The sequence below is a fragment of the Nicotiana tabacum genome, chromosome 15 (assembly GCF_000715075.1).
Source record: "Nicotiana tabacum cultivar K326 chromosome 15, ASM71507v2, whole genome shotgun sequence".
NCBI classification, from domain to species: Eukaryota; Viridiplantae; Streptophyta; class Magnoliopsida; order Solanales; family Solanaceae; genus Nicotiana; species Nicotiana tabacum.
The window spans coordinates 59807270-59831235 of NC_134094.1; positions in this window are offsets into that span (position 1 = coordinate 59807270).

Genomic DNA, 23966 nt, shown 5'->3' on the forward strand with positions numbered 1-23966 from the left:
GGAAAAGCGACTAGGGAGTGGAGACCCTATATCATAAATAAAATCAACTACGTAGTGCAGACCCTATGTTGGAAAACTGATTAGGGAGTGGAGACCCTATATCTAAAATAAAACAAACTAGTGGGTGGATACCCTATGTTGGAAAAACCACTAGGGGGTGGAGAACCTATGTCTAAAATATCATCAACTAAGGAGTGGAGACCCTATGTTGGAAAAGCGACTTGGGAGTGGAGACCCTATGTCTAAAATAAAATCAACTAGGTAGTGGAGACTCTATGTTGGAAAAGTGACTACGGAGTGGAGGTCCTATGTCTAAAATAAAATCAACTAGGGAGTGTAGACCCTTTGTTGAAAAAGCGACTAGGGAGTGGAGACCCTATGTTGGAAAATCGACTATGGACTGGGGACCCTATGTCTAAAATAAAATCAACTAGGGGGTGGAGACCCTATTTTGGAAAAGCGACTAGGGAGTGGAGACCCTAGGTCTAAAAATAAAAGCAACTAGGGAGTGGAGACACTATGTTGGAAAAGCGACTAGGGAGTGGAGATCCTATGTCTAAAATATCATCAACTAGGGAGTGGAGACCCTATGTTGGAAAAGAGACTAGGGATTGGAGACTGTATGTCTAAAATATCATCAACTAGGGAGTGGAGACCCTATGATGGTAAAGAGACTAAGAAGTGGACACCCTATGTCTAAAAGATCAACAACATGGTAGTGGAGACCCTATGTCTAAAATATAATCAACTAGGGAGTGGAGACCCTATGTTGGAAAAGCGACTAGGGAGTGGGGACCCTATGTCTAAAATAAAATCAACTAGGGGGTGGAGACCCTATTTTTGAAAAGCGACTAGGGAGTGGAGACCCTAGGTCTAAAAATAAAAGCAACTAGGGAGTGGAGACACTATGTTGGAAAAGCGACTAGGGAGTGGAGATCCTATGTCTAAAATATCATCAACTAGGGAGTGGAGACCCTATGATGGAAAAGAGACTAAGGAGTGGACACCCTATGTCTAAAAGATCAACAACTTGGTAGTGGAGACTCTATGTCTAAAATATAATCAACTAGGGAGTGGAGACCCTATATTGGAAAAGCGACAGGGGAGTGGAGACCCTATGTCTAACAGAAAATCAACTAGGGAGTGGAGACCCTATGTTGGAAAAGCGACAAGGGAATGGAGACCCTATGTCTTAAAATATAATCAACTAGGGAGTGGAGACCCTATTTTGGAAAAGCTACTAGGGAGTGGAGACCCTATGTCTAACAGAAAATCAACTAGTAAGTGGAGACCCTATGTTGGAAAAGCGACTAGGGAGTGAAGACCCTATGTCTTAAATAAAATCAACTACGTAGTGCAGACCCTATGTTGGAAAAGTGATTAGGGAGTGGAGACCCTATATCTAAAATAAAATCAACTAATGATTGGATACCCTATGTTGGAAAAATGACTAGGGAGTGGAGACCCTATGTGTAAAATATCATCAACTAAGGAGTGGAGACCCTATGTTGGAAAAGCGACTAAGGAGTGGAGACCCTATGTTTTAAATAAAAGAAACTAGGTAGTGGAGACCATATATTGGAAAAGCGACTATGGAGTGGATACCCTATGTCTAAATTTAAATCAACTAAGGAGTGGATAACCTATGTTGGAAAAGCGACAAGGGAGTGGACACCCTATGTCTAAAATAAAATCAACTAAGGTGTGGAGACCCTATATTGGAAAAGTGACTAGGGAGTGGAGACCCTATGTCTTAAATAAAATCAACGAGGGAGTAGAGACCTTATGTTGGAAAAGAGACTAGGATTGGAGACCCTATGTCGAAAATAAAATCAACTAAGGAGTGGATACCCTATGTTGGAAAAGCGACTAGGGAGTAGAGACCCTATCTAAAATATCATCAACTAGGGAATGGATACCCTATGTTGGAAAAGTGACTAGGGAGTGGTGACCCTATGTTTAAAACTAAAATCAACTAGGGAGTAGAGACCTTATGTCTAAATTAAAATCAACTAGGGAGTGGAGACCCTATGTTGGAAAAGCGACTAGGGAGTGGAGACCCAATGTGTTAAATAAAATCAACTAGGGAGTGGAGACCCTATGTTGGAAAAGCGACTAGGGAGTGGAGACCCTATGTCTAAAATAAAATCAACCAAGGAGTGGATACCCTATGTTGGAAAAGTGACTAGGGAGTGGAGACCCTATATCTAAAATAAAATCAACTAGTGAGTGGAGGCCCTATGTTGGAAAAGCGACTAGGGAATGGAGACTCTATATCTTAAATAAAATCAACTACGTAGTGCAGACCCTATGTTGGAAAACTGATTAGGGAGTGGAGACCCTAAGTCTAAAATAAAATCAACTAGGGAGTGGAGACCCTATATTGGTAAAGCGACTAGGGAGTGGAGACCCTATGTCTAAAATAAAATCAACTAGGGAGTGGACGCTCTATGTTGGAAAAGCGACTTCGGAGTGGAGATCCTATGTCTAAAATAAAATCAACTAGGGAGTGGAGATCCGATGTTGAAAAAGCATCTAGGGAGTGGAGACCCTATGTCTAAAATAAAATCAACTAGGGTGTGGAGACCATATGTTGGAAAAGCATCAAGGGAGTGGAGACCCTATGTCTAAAATAAAAACTACTAGTGGGTGGAGACCCTATGTTGGAAAAGCGACTAGGGAGAGGAGACCCTATGCATAAAAATAAAATCAACTAGGGAGTGGAGACACTATGTTAGAAAAATGACTAGGGAGTGGAGACCCTATGTCTAAAAAATAAATTTAACTAGGGAGTGGAGACCCTATGTTGGAAAAGAGACTAGGGATTGGAGACCCTATGTCTAAAATATCATCAACTAGGGAATGGAGACCCTATGTTGGAAAAGTGACTAGGGAGTGGAGACCCTATATCTAAAATAAAATCAACTAGTGAGTGGATACCCTATGATGGAAAAACGACTAGGGTGTGGAGACCCTATATCTAAAATAACTTCAACTAAGGAGTGGAGACCCTATGTTGGAAAAGCGACTAGGGAGTGGAGACCCTATGTCTTAAATAAAATCAACTTTGTAGTGGAGACCATATGTTGGAAAAGAGACTAGGGAGTGGAGACCCTATGCCTAAAATAAAATCAACTAGGAAGTCGAGACACTATGATGGAAATGCAGACTAAGGAGTGGACACCCTATGTCTAAAATAAAATCAACTAGGGGGTGGAGACCCTATGTTGGAAAAGCGAATAGGGAGTGGAGCCCCTATGTCTAAAAATAAAATCAACTAGGGAGTGGAGACACTATGTTGGAAAAGCGACTATGGAGTGGAGACCCTATGTCTAAAATATCATCAACTAGGGAGTGGAGACCCTATGTTGGAAAACAGACTAGAATTGGAGACTCTATGTCTAAAATATCATCAACTAGGGAGTGAAGACCCTATGTTGGAAAACAGACTAAGGAGTGGACACCTTATGTCTAAAATATCACCAACTTGGGAGTGGAGACTCTATGTCTAAAATAAAATTAACTAGGGAGTGTAGACCCTATATTCGAAAAGCGACTATGGAGTGGAGTCACTATGTCTAAAATAAAAATCAACTAAGGAGTGGAGACCCTATGTTGAAAAAGCGATTAGGGAGTGGATATCTTATGTCTAAATTAAATCAACTAGGGAGTGGAGAACATATATTGGTAAAGCGACTAAGGAGTGGAGACCCTATGTCTAAAAATAAAATCAACTAGGGAGTGGAGACCCTATGTTGGAAAAATGACTAGGGAGTGGTGACCCTATGTCTTAAATATCATCAACTAGGGAGTGGAGACTCTATGTTGAAAAAGCGACTAGGGAGAGGAGACCCTATGTCTAAAATAAAATCAATTAGGGAGTGGAGACCCTATGTCTAAAATTTAATCAACTGGGGGATGGAGACCCTATGTTGGAAAAGCGACTAGGGAGTGGAGACCCTATGTCTAAAATTTAATCAACTAGGGGGTGGAGACCCTATGTTGGAAAAGCAACTAGGGAGTGGAGACCCTATGTCTAAAAATAAAATCAACTAGGGAGTGGATACACTATGTTGGAAAAGCAACTAGGGAGTGGAGACCATATGTCTAAAATATCATCAACGAGGGAGTGGAGACCCTATGTTGGAAAAGAGACTAAGGATTGGAGACCGTATGTCTAAAATATCAACAACTAGGGATTGGAGACCCTATGTTGGAAAAGCGACTAGGGAGTGGAGACCATATGCCTAAAATAAAATCAACTAAGGAATGGAGACCGTATGTTGTAAAAATGACTAGGGAGTGGAGAGCCTATGTCTAAATTACAATCAACTAGGGAGTGGAAACCTATGTTGGAAAAGCGACTAGGGAGTGGAGTCCCTATGTCTAAAATAAATTCAACTAGGGAGTGGAGACCTTATATTGGAAAAGCGACTAGGGAGTGGAGACCCTATGTCTTAAACATCATCAACTAGGGAGTGGAGACCCTATGTTAGAAAAATGACTAGGGAGTGGAGACCCTATGTAGGAAAAGTGACAAGGGAGTGGAGACCCTACGTCTAAAAATAAAATCAACTAGGGAGTGGAGACATTATGTTGGAAAAGCGACTAGGGAGTGGAGACCCTATGTCTAAAATATCATCAACTAGGGAGTGTAGACCCTATGTTGGAAAAGAGATTAGGGATTAGAGACCCTATGTCTAAATTATCATCAACTATGGAGTGGAGACCCTATGTTGGAAAAGTGAATAGGGAGTGGAGACCTTATGTCTAAAATATCATCAACTAGGGAGTGGAGCCCCTATGTTGGAAAGGAGACTAAAGAGTGTAGACCCTATGTTGGAAAAGTGACTAGGGAGATGAGACCCTACGTCTAAAAATACAATCAACTAGGGAGTGGAGACACTATGTTGGAAAAGCGACTAGGGAGTGGAGACCCTATGTCTAAAATATCATCAACTAGGGAGTGGAGACCCTATGTTGGAAAAGAGACTAGGGATTAGAGACCCTATGTCTAAATTATCATCAACTATGGAGTGGAGACCCTATGTTGGAAAAGCAAATAAGGAGTGGAGACCTTATGTCTAAAATATCATCAACTAGGGAGTGAAGACCCTATGTTGGAAAGGAGACTAGGGAGTGTAGACCCTATGTCTAAAATATCAACAACTAGGGAGTAGAGACCCTATGTTGGAAAAAAGTCTAGGGAGTGGCAACCCTATGTCTAAAATATCATCAACTAGGGAGTGGAGACCCTATGTTGTAAAATCAACTCTGGAGTGGAGACACTATGTCTAAAATAAAATCATCTATGGATTGGAGACCCTATGTTGAAAAAGCGACGAGGAAGTGGAGATGCTATATTGGAAAAGCGACTAGCGAGTGGAGACCCTATGTCTAAAAATAAAATCAAATAGGGAGTGGAGACCCTATATTGGTAAAGCAACTAGGGAGTGGAGACCCTATGTCTAAACTAAAATCAACTAGGGAGTGGAGACCCTATGTTGAAAAAGCGATTAGGGAGAGGAGACCCAATGTCTAAAATATCATCAACTAGGGAGTGAAGACCCTATGTTGGAAAAGAGACTAGGGAGTGAAGACCCTATGTTGGAAAAGAGATTAGGGAGTGGAGACTCTATATCTAAAATATCATCAATTAGGGAGTGGAGACCCTATGTTGGAAAAGAGACTAGGGAGACTGGGGAGTGGAGACCCTATGTCTAAAACAAAATCAACTACGGAGTGGAGACCCTACGTCGGAAAACCGATGAAGGAATGGAGACCCTTTGTCTAAAAAAAAATGAACTAAGGAATGGAGACCCTTTGTAGAAAAAGAGACTTAGGAGTGGAGACCCTATGTCTAAAATAAAATCAACTAGGGAGTGGAGACCCTATGTTGGAAAAGCGAATAGGGAGTGGATACCCTATGTTGGAAAAACGATTAGGGAATGGAGGCCCTATGTCTAAAAAAAAATCAACTAGGGAGTGGAGACCCTATGTTTGAAAAGCGACTGGGGAGAGGAGACCCTATGTCTAAAATATCATCAACTAGGGAGTGGAGACCCTATGATGGAAAAATGGCTAGGGAGTGGTGACCCTATGTCTAAAATATCATCAACTAGGGAGTGGAGACCCTATGTTGGAAAAGAGACTAGGGTGTGGAGACCCTATGTCTAAAATAAAAGCAACTATGGAGTTGAGCCCCTATGTTGGAAAAGCGACTAGGGAGTAGAGACCTTATGTATAAAATATCAACAACAAAGGAGTGGAGACGCTATGTTGGTAAAGAGACTTTGGATTGGAGACCCTATGTCTAAAATATCATCAACTAGGGAGTGGAGAACCTATGTTGGAAAAAAGACTAGGGAGTGGCAACCCTCTGTCTAAAATATCATTAACTAGGGAGTGGAGACCCTATGTTGGAAAAGAGACTAGGGATTGGAGACCCTATATCTAAAATATCATCAACTAGGGAGTGGAGACCCTATGTTGGAAAAAGACTAGGGAGTGTCGACCCTATATCTAAAATATCATCAACTAGGAAGTGGAGACCCTACGTTGGAAAAGCGACTAGTGAGTGGAGACCCTATATCTAAAATATAATCATTTAGGGAGTGGAGACCCTATGTTGGAAAAGAGACTATGGAGTGGACACCTTATGTCTAAAATAAAATCAACTAATGAGTGGAGACCCTATGTTGGTAAAGCGACTAGGGCGTGGAGACCCTATGTCTAAAACAAAATCAACTAGGGAGTAGAGACCCTATGTTGGAAAAGCGACTAGGGAGTGGAGACCCTATGTCTAAAATAAAATCAACTAAGGAGTGGAGACCCTATGTTGGAAAAGCGACCAGGGAGAGGAGACCCTATGATTAAAAGAAAATTAACTAGGGAGTGGAGATCCTATGTTGAAAAAGCGATTAGGGAGAGGAGACCCAATGTCTAGAATATCATCAACTAGGGAGTGAAGGCCCTATGTTGGAAAAGAGACTAGGGAGTGAAGACCCTATGTTGGAAAGGAGATTAGGGAGTGGAGACTCTATATCTAAAATATCATCAATTAGGGAGTGGAGACCCTATGTTGGAAAAGAGACTAGGGAGACTAGGGAGTGGAGACCCTATGTCTAAAACAAAATCAACTACGGAGTGGAGACCCTACATCGGAAAACCGATGAAGGAATGGAGACCCTTTGTCTAAAAAAAAATCAACTAAGGAATGGAGACCCTTTGTAGAAAAAGAGACTTAGGAGTGGAGACCCTATGTCTAAAATAAAATCAACTAGGAAGTGGAGACCCTATGTTGGAAAAGCGAATAGGGAGTGGATACACTATGTTGGAAAAGCGATTAGGGAATGGAGGCCCTATGTCTAAAATAAAATCAACTAGGGAGTGGAGACCCTATGTTTGAAAAGCGACTAGGGAGAGGAGACCCTATGTCTAAAATATCATCAACTAGGGAGTGGAGACCCTATGATGGAAAAATGACTAGGGAGTGGTGACCCTATGTCTAAAATATCATCAACTAGGGAGTGGAGACCCTATGTTGGAAAAGAGACTAGGGTGTGGAGACCCTATGTCTAAAATAAAAGCAACTATGGAGTTGAGCCCCTATGTTGGAAAAGCGACTAGGGAGTAGAGACCCTATGTCTAAAATATCAACAACAAAGGCGTGGAGACGCTATGTTGGTAAAGAGACTTTGGATTGGAGACCCTATATCTAAAATATCATCAACTAGGAAGTGGAGACCCTACGTTAAAAAAGCGACTAGTGAGTGGAGACCCTATGTCTAAAATATCATCAACTAGGGAGTGGAGACCCTATGTTGGAAAAGAGACTAGGGAGTGGAGACCCTATATCTAAAATATAATCATTTAGGGAGTGGAGACCCTATATTGGAAAAGAGACTATGGAGTGGACACCTTATGTCTAAAATAAAATCAACTAATGTGTGGAGACCCGATGTTGGTAAAGCGACTAGGGCGTGGAGACCCTATGTCTAAAACAAAATCAACTAGGGAGTAGAGACCCTATGTTGGAAAAGCGACTAGGGAGTGGAGACCCTATGTCTAAAATAAAATCAACTAAGTAGTGGAGACCCTATGTTGGAAAAGCGACTAGGGAGAGGAGACCCTATGTCTAAAATAAAATTAACTAGGAAGTGGAGATCCTATGTTGGAAAAGTGACTAGGGAGTGGAGACCCTATGTCTTAAATATCATCAACTAAGGAGTGGATACCCTATGTTGGAAAATCGACAAGGGAGTGGAGACCCTATATCTTAAATAAAATCAACTAGGGAGTAGAGACCCTATGTTGGAAAAGCGACTAGGGAGTAGAGACCCTATGTCTAAAATAAAATCATCTAGGGAGTGGAGACCCTATATTGGTAAAGCGACTAGGGAGTGGAGACACTATGTTGGAAAAGCGACTAGGGAGTGGAGACCCTATCTCTAAAATATCATCAACTAGGGAGTGGAGACCCTATGTCGGAAAACCGATGATGGAATGGAGACCCTTTGTCTAAAATAAAACAACTAAGGAGTGGAGACCCTTTGTAGAAAAAGAGACTTAGGAGTGGAGACCCTATGTCTAAAATAAAATCAACTAGGGAGTGGAGACCCTATGTTGGAAAAGCGAATAGGGAGTGGATACCCTATGTTGGAAAAACGATTAGGGAATGGAGACCCTATGTCTAAAATAAAATCAACTAGGGAGTGGAGACCCTATGTTGGAAAAGCGACTAGGGAGAGGAGACCCTATGTCTAAAATATCATCAACTAGGGAGTGGAGACCCTATGATGGAAAAATGACTAGGGAGTGGTGACCCTATGTCTAAAATATCATCAACTAGGGAGTGGAGACCCTATGTTGGAAAAGAGACTAGGGTGTGGAGACCCTATGTCTAAAATAAAAGCAACTATGGAGTTGAGCCCCTATGTTGGAAAAGCGACTAGGGAGTAGAGACCCTATGTCTAAAATATCAACAACAAAGGAGTGGAGACGCTATGTTGGTAAAGAGACTTTGGATTGGAGACCCTATGTCTAAAATATCATCAACTAGGGAGTGGAGAACCTATGTTGGAAAAAAGACTAGGGAGTGGCAACCCTCTGTCTAAAATATCATTAACTAGGGAGTGGAGACCCTATGTTGGAAAAGAGACTAGGGATTGGAGACCCTATATCTAAAATATCATCAACTAGGGAGTGGAGACCCTATGTTGGAAAAAAGACTAGGGAGTGGCGAACCTATATCTAAAATATCATCAACTAGGAAGTGGAGACCCTACGTTGGAAAAGCGACTAGTGAGTGGAGACCCTATATCTAAAATATAATCATTTAGGGAGTGGAGACCCTATGTTGGAAAAGAGACTATGGAGTGGACACCTTATGTCTAAAATAAAATCAACTAATGAGTGGAGACCCTATGTTGGTAAAGCGACTAGGGCGTGGAGACCCTCTGTCTAAAACAAAATCAACTAGGGAGTAGAGACCCTATGTTGGAAAAGCGACTAGGGAGTGGAGACCCTATGTCTAAAATAAAATCAACTAAGGAGTGGAGACCCTATGTTGGAAAAGCGACTAGGGAGAGGAGACCCTATGTCTAAAACAAAATTCAACTAGGGAGTGGAGAACCTATGTTGGAAAAAAGACTAGGGAGTGGCAACCCTCTGTCTAAAATATCATTAACTAGGGACTGGAGACCCTATGTTGGAAAAGAGACTAGGGATTGGAGACCCTATGTCTAAAATATCATCAACTAGGGAGTGGAGACCCTATGTTGGAAAAAAACTAGGGATTGGAGACCCTATATCTAAAATATCATCAACTAGGAAGTGGAGACCCTACGTTAAAAAAGCGACTAGTGAGTGGAGACCCTATGTCTAAAATATCATCAACTAGGGAGTGGAGACCCTATGTTGGAAAAGAGACTAGGGAGTGGAGACCCTATATCTAAAATATAATCATTTAGGGAGTGGAGACCCTATGTTGGAAAAGCGACTAGGGAGAGGAGACCCTATGTCTAAAATATCATCAACTAGGGAGTGGAGACCCTATGATGGAAAATTAACTAGGGAGTGGTGGCCCTATGTCTAAAATATCATCAACTAGGGAGTGGAGACCCTATGTTGGAAAAGAGACTAGGGTGTGGAGACCCTATGTCTAAAATAAAAGCAACTATGGAGTTGAGCCCCTATGTTGGAAAAGCGACTAGGGAGTAGAGACCCTATGTCTAAAATATCAACAACTAAGGAGTGGAGACCCTTTGTTGGTAAAGAGACTTTGGATTGGAGACCCTATGTCTAAAATATCATCAACTAGGGAGTGGAGAACCTATGTTGGAAAAAAGACTAGGGAGTGGCAACCCTATGTTGAAAATATCATTAACTAGGGACTGGAGACCCTATGTTGGAAAAGAGACTAGGGATTGGAGACCCTATGTCTAAAATATCATCAACTAGGGAGTGGAGACCCTATGTTGGAAATAAGACTAGGGAGTGGCGACCCTATATCTAAAATATCATCAACTAGGAAGTGGAGACCCTACGTTAAAAAAGCGACTAGTGAGTGGAGACCCTATGTCTAAAATATCATCAACTAGGGAGTGGAGACCCTATGTTGGAAAAGAGACTAGGGAGTGGAGACCCTATATCTAAAATATAATCATTTAGGGAGTGGAGACCCTATTTTTGAAAAAAGACTATGGAGTGGACACCTTATGTCTAAAATAAAATCAGCTAATGAGTGGAGACTCGATGTTGGTAAAGCGACTAGGGCGTGGAGACCCTATGTCTAAAACTAATTCAACTAGGGAGTAGAGACCCTATGTTGGAAAAGCGACTAGGGAGTGGAGACCCTATGTCTAAAATAAAATCAACTAAGTAGTGGAGACCCTATGTTGGAAAAGCGACTAGGAAGAGGAGACCCTATGTCTAAAATAAAATTAACTAGGGAGTAGAGATCCTATGTTGGAAAAGTGACTAGGGAGTGGAGACCCTATGCCTTAAATATCATCAACTAAGGAGTGGATACCCTATGTTGGAAAATCGACAAGGGAGTGGAGACCCTATATCTTAAATAAAATCAACTAGGGAGTAGAGACCCTATGTTGGAAAAGCGACTAGGGAGTAGAGACCCTATGTCTAAAATAAAATCATCTAGGGAGTGGAGACCCTATATTGGTAAAGCGACTAGGGAGTGGAGACACTATGTTGGAAAAGCGACTAGGGAGTGGAGACCCTATCTCTAAAATATCATCAACTAGCGAGTGGAGACCCTATGTCGGAAAACCGATGATGGAATGCAGACCCTTTATCTAAAATAAAATCTACTAAGGAGTGGAGACCCTTTGTAGGAAAGGAGACTAGGGAGTTGAGACCCTATGTCTAAAATAAAATCAACTAGGGAGTGGAGACCCTATGTTGGAAAAGCGAATAGGGAGTTGATACCCTATGTTGGAAAAGCGATTAGGGAATGGAGGCCCTATGTCTAAAATAAAATCAACTAGGGAGTGGAGACCCTATGTTTGAAAAGCGACTGGGGAGAGGAGACCCTATGTCTAAAATATCATCAACTAGGGAGTGGAGACCCTATGATGGAAAAATGGCTAGGGAGTGGTGACCCTATGTCTAAAATATCATCAACTAGGGAGTGGAGACCCTATGTTGGAAAAGAGACTAGGGTGTGGAGACCCTATGTCTAAAATAAAAGCAACTATGGAGTTGAGCCCCTATGTTGGAAAAGCGACTAGGGAGTAGAGACCTTATGTATAAAATATCAACAACAAAGGAGTGGAGACGCTATGTTGGTAAAGAGACTTTGGATTGGAGACCCTATGTCTAAAATATCATCAACTAGGGAGTGGAGAACCTATGTTGGAAAAAAGACTAGGGAGTGGCAACCCTCTGTCTAAAATATCATTAACTAGGGAGTGGAGACCCTATGTTGGAAAAGAGACTAGGGATTGGAGACCCTATATCTAAAATATCATCAACTAGGGAGTGGAGACCCTATGTTGGAAAAAAGACTAGGGAGTGGCGACCCTATATCTAAAATATCATCAACTAGGAAGTGGAGACCCTACGTTGGAAAAGCGACTAGTGAGTGGAGACCCTATATCTAAAATATAATCATTTAGGGAGTGGAGACCATATGTTGGAAAAGAGACTATGGAGTGGACACCTTATGTCTAAAATAAAATCAACTAATGAGTGGAGACCCTATGTTGGTAAAGCGACTAGGGCGTGGAGACCCTATGTCTAAAACAAAATCAACTAGGGAGTGGAGACCCTTTGTTGGAAAAGTGACTAGGGAGTGAAGACCCTATGTCTAAAAATAAAATCAACTAGGGAGTGGAGACACTATGTTGGAAAAGCGACTAGGGAGTGGAGACCTTACGTGTAAAATATCATCAAGTAGGGAGTGGAGATCCTTCAAAAATAAAATCAACTAGGGAGTGGAGAACCTATGTCAAAAATAAAATCAACTAAGGAGAGGAGACCCTATTTTGGAAAAAAGACTAGGGAGTGGCGACCCTATGTCTAATATATCATCAACTAGGGAGTGGAGACCCTATGTTGGAAAAGAGACTAGGGAGTGGAGACCCTATGTCAAAAATAAAATCAACTAGGGAGTGGAGACCCTATGTTGGAAAAGCGACTAGGGAGTGGAGACCCTATGTCTAAAATAAAATCAACTAGAGAGCGGAGACCCTATGTTGGAAAAGCGACTAAGGAGTGGAGACTCTATGTCTAAAATAAAATTAACTAAGGAGTGGAGACCCAATGTTGGAAAAGCGACTAGGGAGTGGAGACACTATGTTGGAAAAGCGACTAGGGAGTGGAGACCCAATGTCTAAAATATCATCAACTAGGGAGTGGAGACCCTATGTTGGAAAAGTGACTAGGGAGGGGAGACCCTACGTGTAAAATATCATCAAAGAGGGAGTGGAGATCCTATGTTGAAAAAGAGAATAGGGAGTGGAGACCCTATGTCTAAAATAAAATCAACTAAGGAGAGGATACCCTATTTTGGAAAAAAGACTAGGGAGTGGCGACGCTATGTCTAATATATCATCAACTAGGGAGTGGAGACCCTATGTTGGAAAAGAGACTAGGGAGTGGAAACCCTATGTCTCAAATAAAATCAACTAAGGAGTGGAGACCCTATGTTGGAAAAGCGACTAGGGAGTGGAGACCCTATGTCTTAAATAAAATCAACTAAGGAGTGGAGACCCAATGTTGGTAAAGAGACTAGGGAGTGGAGACACTATGTTGGAAAAGTGACTAGAGAGTGGAGACCCTATGTCTAAAATATCATCAACTAGGGAGTGGAGACCCTATGTTGGAAAAGTGACTAGGGAGTGGAGACCCTACGTGTAAAATATCATCAAAGAGGGAGTGGAGATCCCATGTTGGAAAAGTGACTAGGGAGTTGAGACCCTAGGTCTAAAAATAAAATCAACTAGGGAGTGGAGACCCTATGTTGAAAAAGCGACTAGGGAGTGGAGACCCTATGTCTAAAACAAAATAAACTAGGGAGTGGAGACCGTATGTTGGAAAAGCGACTAGGGAATGGAGACCCTATGTCTAAAAATAAACTCAACTAGGGAGTGAAGACCCTATGTCTAAAATAAAATCAACTAGGAAGTGGAGACCCTATATTGGTAAAGAGACTAGGGAGTGGAGACTCTAAAATAAAATCAACTAGGGAGTGGAGACCCAATGTTGGTAAAGCGACTAGGGAGTGGAGACACTATGTTGGAAAAGCGACTAGGGAGTGGAGACCCTATGTCTAAAATATCATCAACTAGGGAGTGGAGACCCTATGTTGGAAAAGTGACTAGGGAGTGGAGACCCTACGTGTAAAATATCATCAAAGAGGGAGTCGAGATCCTATGTTGAAAAAGAGACTAGGGAGTGGAGACCCTATGTCTAAAATAAAATCAACTAAGGAGAGGATACCCTATTTTGGAAAAAAGACTAGGGAGTGGCGACGCTATGTCTAATATATCACCCTATGTTGGAAAAGAGACTAGGGAGTGGAAACCCTATGTCTCAAATAAAATCAACTAAGGAGTGGAGACCCTATGTTGGAAAAGCGACTAGGGAGTGGAGACCCTATGTCTAAAATAAAATCAACTAAGGAGTGGAGACCCAATGTTGGTAAAGCGACTAGGGAGTGGAGACACTATGTTGGAAAAGCGACTAGGGAGTGGAGACCCTATGTCTAAAATATCATCAACTAGGGAGTGGAGACCCTATGTTGGAAAAGTGACTAGGGAGTGGAGACCCTACGTGTAAAATATCATCAAAGAGGGAGTGGAGATCCTATGTTGGAAAAGTGACTAGGGAGTTGAGACCCTAGGTCTAAAAATAAAATCAACTAGGGAGTGGAGACCCTATGTTGAAAAAGCGACTAGGGAGTGGAGACCCTATGTCTAAAACAAAATAAACTAGGGAGTGGAGACCGTATGTTGGAAAAGCGACTAGGGAATGGAGACCCTATGTCTAAAAATAAACTCAACTAGGGAGTGGAGACCCTATGTCTAAAATAAAATCAACTAGGAAGTGGAGACCCTATATTGGTAAAGAGACTAGGGAGTGGAGACACTATTTTGGAAAAGTGACTAGGGAGTGGAGACCCTATGTCTAAAAATAAAATCAACTAGGGAGTGGAGACACTATGTTGGAAAAGCGACTAGGGAGTGGAGACCCTACGTGTAAAATATCATCAAGTAGGGAGTGGATATCCTTCAAAAATAAAATCAACTAGGGAGTGGAGACCCTATGTTAAAAATAAAATCAACTAAGGAGAGGAGACCCTATTTTTGAAAAAAGACTAGGGAGTGGCGACCCTATGTCTAATATATCATCAACTAGGGAGTGGAGACCCTATGTTGGAAAAGAGACTAGGGAGTGGAGACCCTATGTCAAAAATAAAATCAACTAGGGAGAAGAGACCCTATGTTGGAAAAGCGACTAGGGAGTGGAGACCCTATGCCTAAAATAAAATCAACTAGAGAGTGGAGACCCTATGTTGGAAAAGCGACTAGGGAGTGGAGACTCTATGTCTAAAATAAAATCAACTAAGGAGTGGAGACCCAATGTTGGTAAAGCGACTAGGGAGTGGAGACACTATGTTGGAAAAGCGACTAGGGAGTGGAGACCCTATGTCTAAAATATCATCAACTAGGGAGTGGAGACCCTATGTTGGAAAAGTGACTAGGGAGTGGAGACCCTACGTGTAAAATATCATCAAAGAGGGAGTGGAGACCCTACGTGTAAAATATCATCAAAGAGGGAGTGGAGATCCTATGTTGAAAAAGAGACTAGGGAGTGGAGACCCTATGTCTAAAATAAAATCAACTAAGGAGAGGATACCCTATTTTGGAAAAAAGACTAGGGAGTGGCGACCCTATGTCTAATAAATCATCAACTAGGGAGTGGAGACCCTATGTTGGAAAAGATACTAGGGAGTGGAAACCCTATGTCTCAAATAAAATCAACTAGGGAGTAGAGACCCTATGTTGGAAAAGCGACTAGGGAGTGGAGACCCTATGCCTAAAATAAAATCAACTAGAGAGTGGAGACCCTAAGTTGGAAAAGCGACGGCGGAGACCCTATGTTGGAAAAGCGACTAGGGAGTGGAGACCCTATGTCTAAAATAAAATCAACTAGGGAGTGGAGACCCTATCTTGGAAAAGTGACTAGGGAGTGGAGACCCTATGTCTAAAAATAAAATCAACTAGGGAGTGGAGACCCTATGTTGAAAAATTGACTAGGGAGTGGTGACCCTATGTCTTAAATATCATCAACTAGGGAGTGGAGACCCTATGTTGGAAAAGAGACTAGGGAGTTGAGACCCTATGTCTAAAAATAAAATCAACTAGGGAGTGGAGACCCTATGTTGAAAAGGGGACTAGGGAGTGGAGACCCTATGTCTAAAACAAAATCAACTAGGGAGTAGAGTCCGTATGTTGGAAAAGCGACTAGGGAATGGAGAACCTATGTCTAAAAATAAACTCAACTAGGGAGAGAAGACCCTATGTTGAATAAGCGACTAGGGAGTGGAGACCCTATGTCTAAAATAAAATCAACTAGGAAGTGGACACCCTATATTAGTAAAGCGACTAGGGAGTGGAGACACTATGTTGGAAAAGCGACTAGGGAGTGGAGACCCTATGTCTAAAATATCATCAACTAGGGAGTGGAGACCCTATGTTGGAAAAGTGACTATGGAGTGGAGACCCTATGTTGGAAAAGTGACTATGGAGTGGAGACCCTATGTCTAAAATAAAATCAACTAGGAAGTGGAGACCCTATATTGGTAAAGAGACTAGGGAGTGGAGACACTATGTTGGAAAAGCGACTAGGGAGTGGAGACCCTATGTCTAAAATATCATCAACTAGGGAGTGGAGACCCTTTGTTGGAAAAGTGACTAGGGAGTGAAGACCCTATGTCTAAAAATAAAATCAACTAGGGAGTGGAGACACTATGTTGGAAAAGCGACTAGGGAGTGGAGACCTTACGTGTAAAATATCATCAAGTAGGGAGTGGAGATCCTTCAAAAATAAAATTAACTAGGGAGTGGAGAACCTATGTCAAAAATAAAATCAACTAAGGAGAGGAGACCCTATTTTGGAAAAAAGACTAGGGAGTGGCGACCCTATGTCTAATATATCATCAACTAGGGAGTGGAGACCCTATGTTGGAAAAGAGACTAGGGAGTGGAGACCCTATGTCAAAAATAAAATCAACTAGGGAGTGGAGACCCTATGTCAAAAATAAAATCAACTAGGGAGTGGAGACCCTCTGTTGGAAAAGCGACTAGGGAGTGGAGACCCTATGTCTAAAATAAAATCAACTAGAGAGTGGAGACCCTATGTTGGAAAAGCGACTAGGGAGTGGAGACTCTATGTCTAAAATAAAATCAACTAAGGAGTGGAGACCCAATGTTGGTAAAGCGACTAGGGAGTGGAGACACTATGTTGGAAAAGCGACTAGGGAGTGGAGACCCTATGTCTAAAATATCATCAACTAGGGAGTGGAGACCCTATGTTGGAAAAGTGACTAGGGAGTGGAGACCCTACGTGTAAAATATCATCAAAGAGGGAGTCGAGATCCTATGTTGAAAAAGAGACTAGGGAGTGGAGACCCTATGTCTAAAATAAAATCAACTAAGGATAGGATACCCTATTTTGGAAAAATTACTAGGGAGTGGCGACCCTATGACTAATATATCATCAACTAGGGAGTGGGGACCCTATGTTGGAAAAGAGACTAGGGAGTGGAAACCCTATGTCTCAAATAAAATCAACTAAGGAGTGGAGACCCTATGTTGGAAAAGCGACTAGGGAGTGGAGACCCTATGTCTAAAATAAAATCAACTAGAGAGTGGAGACCCTATGTCTTAAATATCATCAACTAGGGAGTGGAGACCCTATGTTGGAAAAGTGACTAGGGAGTTGAGTCCCTATGTCAAAAAATAAAATCAACTAGGGAGTGGAGACCCTATGTTGAAAAAGCGACTAGGGAGTGCAGACCCTATGTCTAAAATAAAATCAACTAAGGAGTGGAGACCCTATATTGGTAAAGCGACTAGGGATTGGAGACCCTATGTCTAAAATAAAATCAACTAGGTAGTGGAGACTCTATGTTGGAAAAGCGACTACGGAGTGGAGATCCTATGTCTAAAATAAAATCAACTAGGAAGTGGAGACCCTATATTAGTAAAGCGACTAGGGAGTAGAGACACTATGTTGGAAAAGCGACTAGGGAGTGGAGACCCTATGTCTAAAATATCATCAACTAGGGAGTGGAGACCCTATGTCTCAAATAAAATCAACTAAGGAGTGGAGACCCTATGTTGGAAAAGCGACTAGGGAGTGGAGACCCTAAGTCTAAAATAAAATCAACTAGAGAGTGGAGACCCTATGTCTTAAATATCATCAACTAGGGAGTGGAGACCCTATGTTTGAAAAGTGACTAGGGAGTTGAGTCCCTATGTCAAAAAATAAAATCAACTAGGGAGTGGAGACCCTATGTTGAAAAAGCGACTAGGGAGTGCAGACCCTATGTCTAAAATAAAATCAACTAAGGAGTGGAGACCCTATATTGGTAAAGCCACTAGGGATTGGAGACCCTATGTCTAAAATAAAATCAACTAGGTAGTGGAGACTCTATGTTGGAAAAGCGACTACGGAGTGGAGATCCTATGTCTAAAATAAAATCAACTAGGAAGTGGAGACCCTATATTAGTAAAGCGACTAGGGAGTAGAGACACTATGTTGGAAAAGCGACTAGGGAGTGGAGACCCTATGTCTAAAATATCATCAACTAGGGAGTGGAGACCCTATGTTGGAAAAGCGACTAGGGAGTGGAGACCCTATGTCTAAAATATCATCAACTAGGGAGTGGAGACCCTATGTTGGAAAAGTGACTAGGGAGTGGAGACCCTACGTGTAAAATATCATCAAAGAGGGAGTCAAGATCCTATGTTGAAAAAGAGACTAGGGAGTGGAGACCCTATGCCTAAAATAAAATCAACTAAGGAGAGGATACCCTATTTTGGAAACAAGACTAGGGAGTGGCGACGCTATGACTAATATATCATCAACTAGGGAGTGGAGACCCTATGTTGGAAAAGAGACTAGGGAGTGGAAACCCTATGTCTCAAATAAAATCAACTAAGGAGTGGAGACCCTATGTTGGAAAAGCGACTAGGGAGTGGAGACCCTATGTCTAAAATAAAATCAACTAAGGAGTGGAGACCCAATGTTGGTAAAGCGACTAGGGAGTGGAGACACTATGTTGGAAAAGCGACTAGGGAGTGGAGACCCTATGTCTAAAATATCATCAACTAGGGAGTGGAGACCCTATGTTGGAAAAGTGACTAGGGAGTGGAGACCCTACGTGTAAAATATCATCAAAGAGGGAGTGGAGATCCTATGTTGGAAAAGTGACTAGGGAGTTGAGACCCTAGGTCTAAAAATAAAATCAACTAGGGAGTGGAGACCCTATGTTGAAAAAGCGACTAGGGAGTGGAGACCCTATGTCTAAAACAAAATAAACTAGGGAGTGGAGACCGTATGTTGGAAAAGCGACTAGGGAATGGAGACCCTATGTCTAAAAATAAACTCAACTAGGGAGTGGAGACCCTATGTCTAAAATAAAATCAACTAGGAAGTGGAGACCCTATATTGGTAAAGAGACTAGGGAGTGGAGACACTATTTTGGAAAAGTGACTAGGGAGTGGAGACCCTATGTCTAAAAATAAAATCAACTAGGGAGTGGAGACACTATGTTGGAAAAGCGACTAGGGAGTGGAGACCCTACGTGTAAAATATCATCAAGTAGGGAGTGGAGATCCTTCAAAAATAAAATCAACTAGGGAGTGGAGACCCTATGTTAAAAATAAAATCAACTAAGGAGAGGAGACCCTATTTTTGAAAAAAGACTAGGGAGTGGCGACCCTATGTCTAATATATCATCAACTAGGGAGTGGAAACCCTATGTTGGAAAAGAGACTAGGGAGTGGAGACCCTATGTCTAAAATGAAAGTAACTAAGGGGTAGAGACCCTATGTTGGAAAAGCGACTAGGGAGTGGAGACCCTATGCCTAAAATAAAATCAACTAGAGAGTGGAGACCCTATGTTGGAAAAGCGACTAGGGAGTGGAGACTCTATGTCTAAAATAAAATCAACTAAGGAGTGGAGACCCAATGTTGGTAAAGCGACTAGGGAGTGGAGACACTATGTTGGAAAAGCGACTAGGGAGTGGAGACCCTATGTCTAAAATATCATCAACTAGGGAGTGGAGACCCTATGTTGGAAAAGTGACTAGGGAGTGGAGACCCTACGTGTAAAATATCATCAAAGAGGGAGTGGAGACCCTACGTGTAAAATATCATCAAAGAGGGAGTGGAGATCCTATGTTGAAAAAGAGACTAGGGAGTGGAGACCCTATGTCTAAAATAAAATCAACTAAGGAGAGGATACCCTATTTTGGAAAAAAGACTAGGGAGTGGCGACCCTATGTCTAATAAATCATCAACTAGGGAGTGGAGACCCTATGTTGGAAAAGAGACTAGGGAGTGGAAACCCTATGTCTCAAATAAAATCAACTAAGGAGTAGAGACCCTATGTTGGAAAAGCGACTAGGGAGTGGAGACCCTATGCCTAAAATAAAATCAACTAGAGAGTGGAGACCCTAAGTTGGAAAAGCGACGGCGGAGACCCTATGTTGGAAAAGCGACTAGGGAGTGGAGACCCTATGTCTAAAATAAAATCAACTAGGGAGTGGAGACCCTATCTTGGAAAAGTGACTAGGGAGTGGAGACCCTATGTCTAAAAATAAAATCAAATAGGGAGTGGAGACCCTATGTTGAAAAATTGACCAGGGAGTGGTGACCCTATGTCTTAAATATCATCAACTAGGGAGTGGAGACCCTATGTTGGAAAAGAGACTAGGGAGTTGAGACCCTATGTCTAAAAATAAAATCAACTAGGGAGTGGAGACCCTATGTTGAAAAAGGGACTAGGGAGTGGAGACCCTATGTCTAAAACAAAATCAACTAGGGAGTAGAGTTCGTATGTTGGAAAAGCGACTAGGGAATGGAGAACCTATGTCTAAAAATATACTCAACTAGGGAGAGAAGACCCTATGTTGAATAAGCGACTAGGGAGTGGAGACCCTATGTCTAAAATAAAATCAACTAGGAAGTGGACACCCTATATTAGTAAAGCGACTAGGGAGTGGAGACACTATGTTGGAAAAGCGACTAGGGAGTGGAGACCCTATGTCTAAAATATCATCAACTAGGGAGTGGAGACCCTATGTTGGAAAAGTGACTATGGAGTGGAGACCCTATGTCTAAAATAAAATCAACTAGGAAGTGGAGACCCTATATTGGTAAAGAGACTAGGGAGTGGAGACACTATGTTGGAAAAGCGACTAGGGAGTGGAGACCCTATGTCTAAAATATCATCAACTAGGGAGTGGAGACCCTTTGTTGGAAAAGTGACTAGGGAGTGAAGACCCTATGTCTAAAAATAAAATCAACTAGGGAGTGGAGACACTATGTTGGAAAAGCGACTAGGGAGTGGAGACCTTACGTGTAAAATATCATCAAGTAGGGAGTGGAGATCCTTCAAAAATAAAATCAACTAGGGAGTGGAGAACCTATGTAAAAAATAAAATCAACTAAGGAGAGGAGACCCTATTTTGGAAAAAAGACTAGGGAGTGGCGACCCTATGTCTAATATATCATCAACTAGGGAGTGGAGACCCTATGTTGGAAAAGAGACTAGGGAGTGGAGACCCTATGTCAAAAATAAAATCAGCTAGGGAGTGGAGACCCTATGTCAAAAATAAAATCAACTAGGGAGTGGAGACCCTCTGTTGGAAAAGCGACTAGGGAGTGGAGACCCTATGTCTAAAATAAAATCAACTAGAGAGTGGAGACCCTATGTTGGAAAAGCGACTAGGGAGTGGAGACTCTATGTCTAAAATAAAATCAACTAAGGAGTGGAGACCCTATGTCAAAAATAAAATCAACTAGGGAGTGGAGACCCTCTGTTGGAAAAGCGACTAGGGAGTGGAGACCCTATGTCTAAAATAAAATCAACTAGAGAGTGGAGACCCTATGTTGGAAAAGCGACTAGGGAGTGGAGACTCTATGTCTAAAATAAAATCAACTAAGGAGTGGAGACCCAATGTTGGTAAAGCGACTAGGGAGTGGAGACACTATGTTGGAAAAGCGACTAGGGAGTGGAGACCCTATGTCTAAAATATCATCAATTAGGGAGTGGAGACCCTATGTTGGGAAAGTGACTAGGGAGTGGAGACCCTACGTGTAAAATATCATCAAAGAGGGAGTCGAGATCCTATGTTGAAAAAGAGACTAGGGAGTGGAGACCCTATGTCTAAAATAAAATCAACTAAGGATAGGATACCCTATTTTGGAAAAATTACTAGGGAGTGGCGACCCTATGACTAATATATCATCAACTAGGGAGTGGAGACCCTATGTTGGAAAAGAGACTAGGGAGTGGAAACCCTATGTCTCAAATAAAATCAACTAAGGAGTGGAGACCCTATGTTGGAAAAGCGACTAGGGAGTGGAGACCCTATGTCTAAAATAAAATCAACTAGAGAGTGGAGACCCTATGTCTTAAATATCATCAACTAGGGAGTGGAGACCCTATGTTGGAAAAGTGACTAGGGAGTTGAGTCCCTATGTCAAAAAATAAAATCAACTAGGGAGTGGAGACCCTATGTTGAAAAAGCGACTAGGGAGTGCAGATCCTATGTCTAAAATAAAATCAACTAAGGAGTGGAGACCCTATATTGGTAAAGCGACTAGGGATTGGAGACCCTATGTCTAAAATAAAATCAACTAGGTAGTGGAGACTCTATGTTGGAAAAGCGACTACGGAGTGGAGATCCTATGTCTAAAATAAAATCAACTAGGAAGTGGAGACCCTATATTAGTAAAGCGACTAGGGAGTGGAGACACTATGTTGGAAAAGCGACTAGGGAGTGGAGACCCTATGTCTAAAATATCATCAACTAGGGAGTGGAGACCCTATGTTGGAAAAGTGACTATGGAGTGGAGACCCTATGTTGGAAAAGTGACTATGGAGTGGAGACCCTATGTCTAAAATAAAATCAACTAGGAAGTGGAGACCCTATATTGGTAAAGAGACTAGGGAGTGGAGACACTATGTTGGAAAAGCGACTAGGGAGTGGAGACCCTATGTCTAAAATATCATCAACTAGGGAGTGGAGACCCTTTGTTGGAAAAGTGACTAGGGAGTGGCGACCCTATGTCTAAAAATAAAATCAACTAGGAAGTGGAGACACTATGTTGGAAAAGCGACTAGGGAGTGGAGACCCTACGTGTAAAATATTATCAAGTAGGGAGGGGAGATCCTTCAAAAATAAAATCAACTAGGGAGTGGAGACCCTATGTCAAAAATAAAATCAACTAAGGAGAGGAGACCCTATTTTGGAAAAAAGACTAGGGAGTGGCAACCCTATGTCTAATATATCATCAACTAGGGAGTGGAGACCCTATTTTGGAAAAGAGACTAGGGAGTGGAGACCCTATGTCAAAAATAAAATCAACTAGGGAGTGGAGACCCTATGTTGGAAAAGCGACTAGGGAGTGGAGACCCTATGTCTAAAATAAAATCAACTAGAGAGTGGAGACCCTATGTTGGAAAAGCGACTAGGGAGTGGAGACTCTATGTCTAAAATAAAATCAACTAAGGAGTGGAGACCCAATGTTGGTAAAGCGACTAGGGAGTGGAGACACTATGTTGGAAAAGCGACTAGGGAGTGGAGACCCTATGTCTAAAATATCATCAACTAGGGAGTGGAGACCCTATTTTGGAAAAGAGACTAGGGAGTGGAGACCTTATGTCTAAAATATCATCAACTAGGGAGTGGAGACCCTATGTTGGAAAAGTGACTAGGGAGTGGAGACCCTACGTGTAAAATATCATCAAAGAGGGAGTCGAGATCCTATGTTGAAAAAGAGACTAGGGAGTGGAGACCCTATGTCTAAAATAAAATCAACTAAGGAGAGGATACCCTATTTGGAAAAAAGACTAGGGAGTGGCGACGCTATGACTAATATATCATCAACTAGGGAGTGGAGACCCTATGTTGGAAAAGAGACTAGGGAGTGGAAACCCTATGTCTCAAATAAAATCAACTAAGGAGTGGAGACCCTATGTTGGAAAAGCGACTAGGGAGTGGAGACCCTATGTCTAAAATAAAATCAACTAAGGAGTGGAGACCCAATGTTGGTAAAGCGACTAGGGAGTGGAGACACTATGTTGGAAAAGCGACTAGGGAGTGGAGACCCTATGTCTAAAATATCATCAACTAGGGAGTGGAGACCCTATCTTGGAAAAGTGACTAGGGAGTGGAGAGCCTACGTGTAAAATATCATCAAAG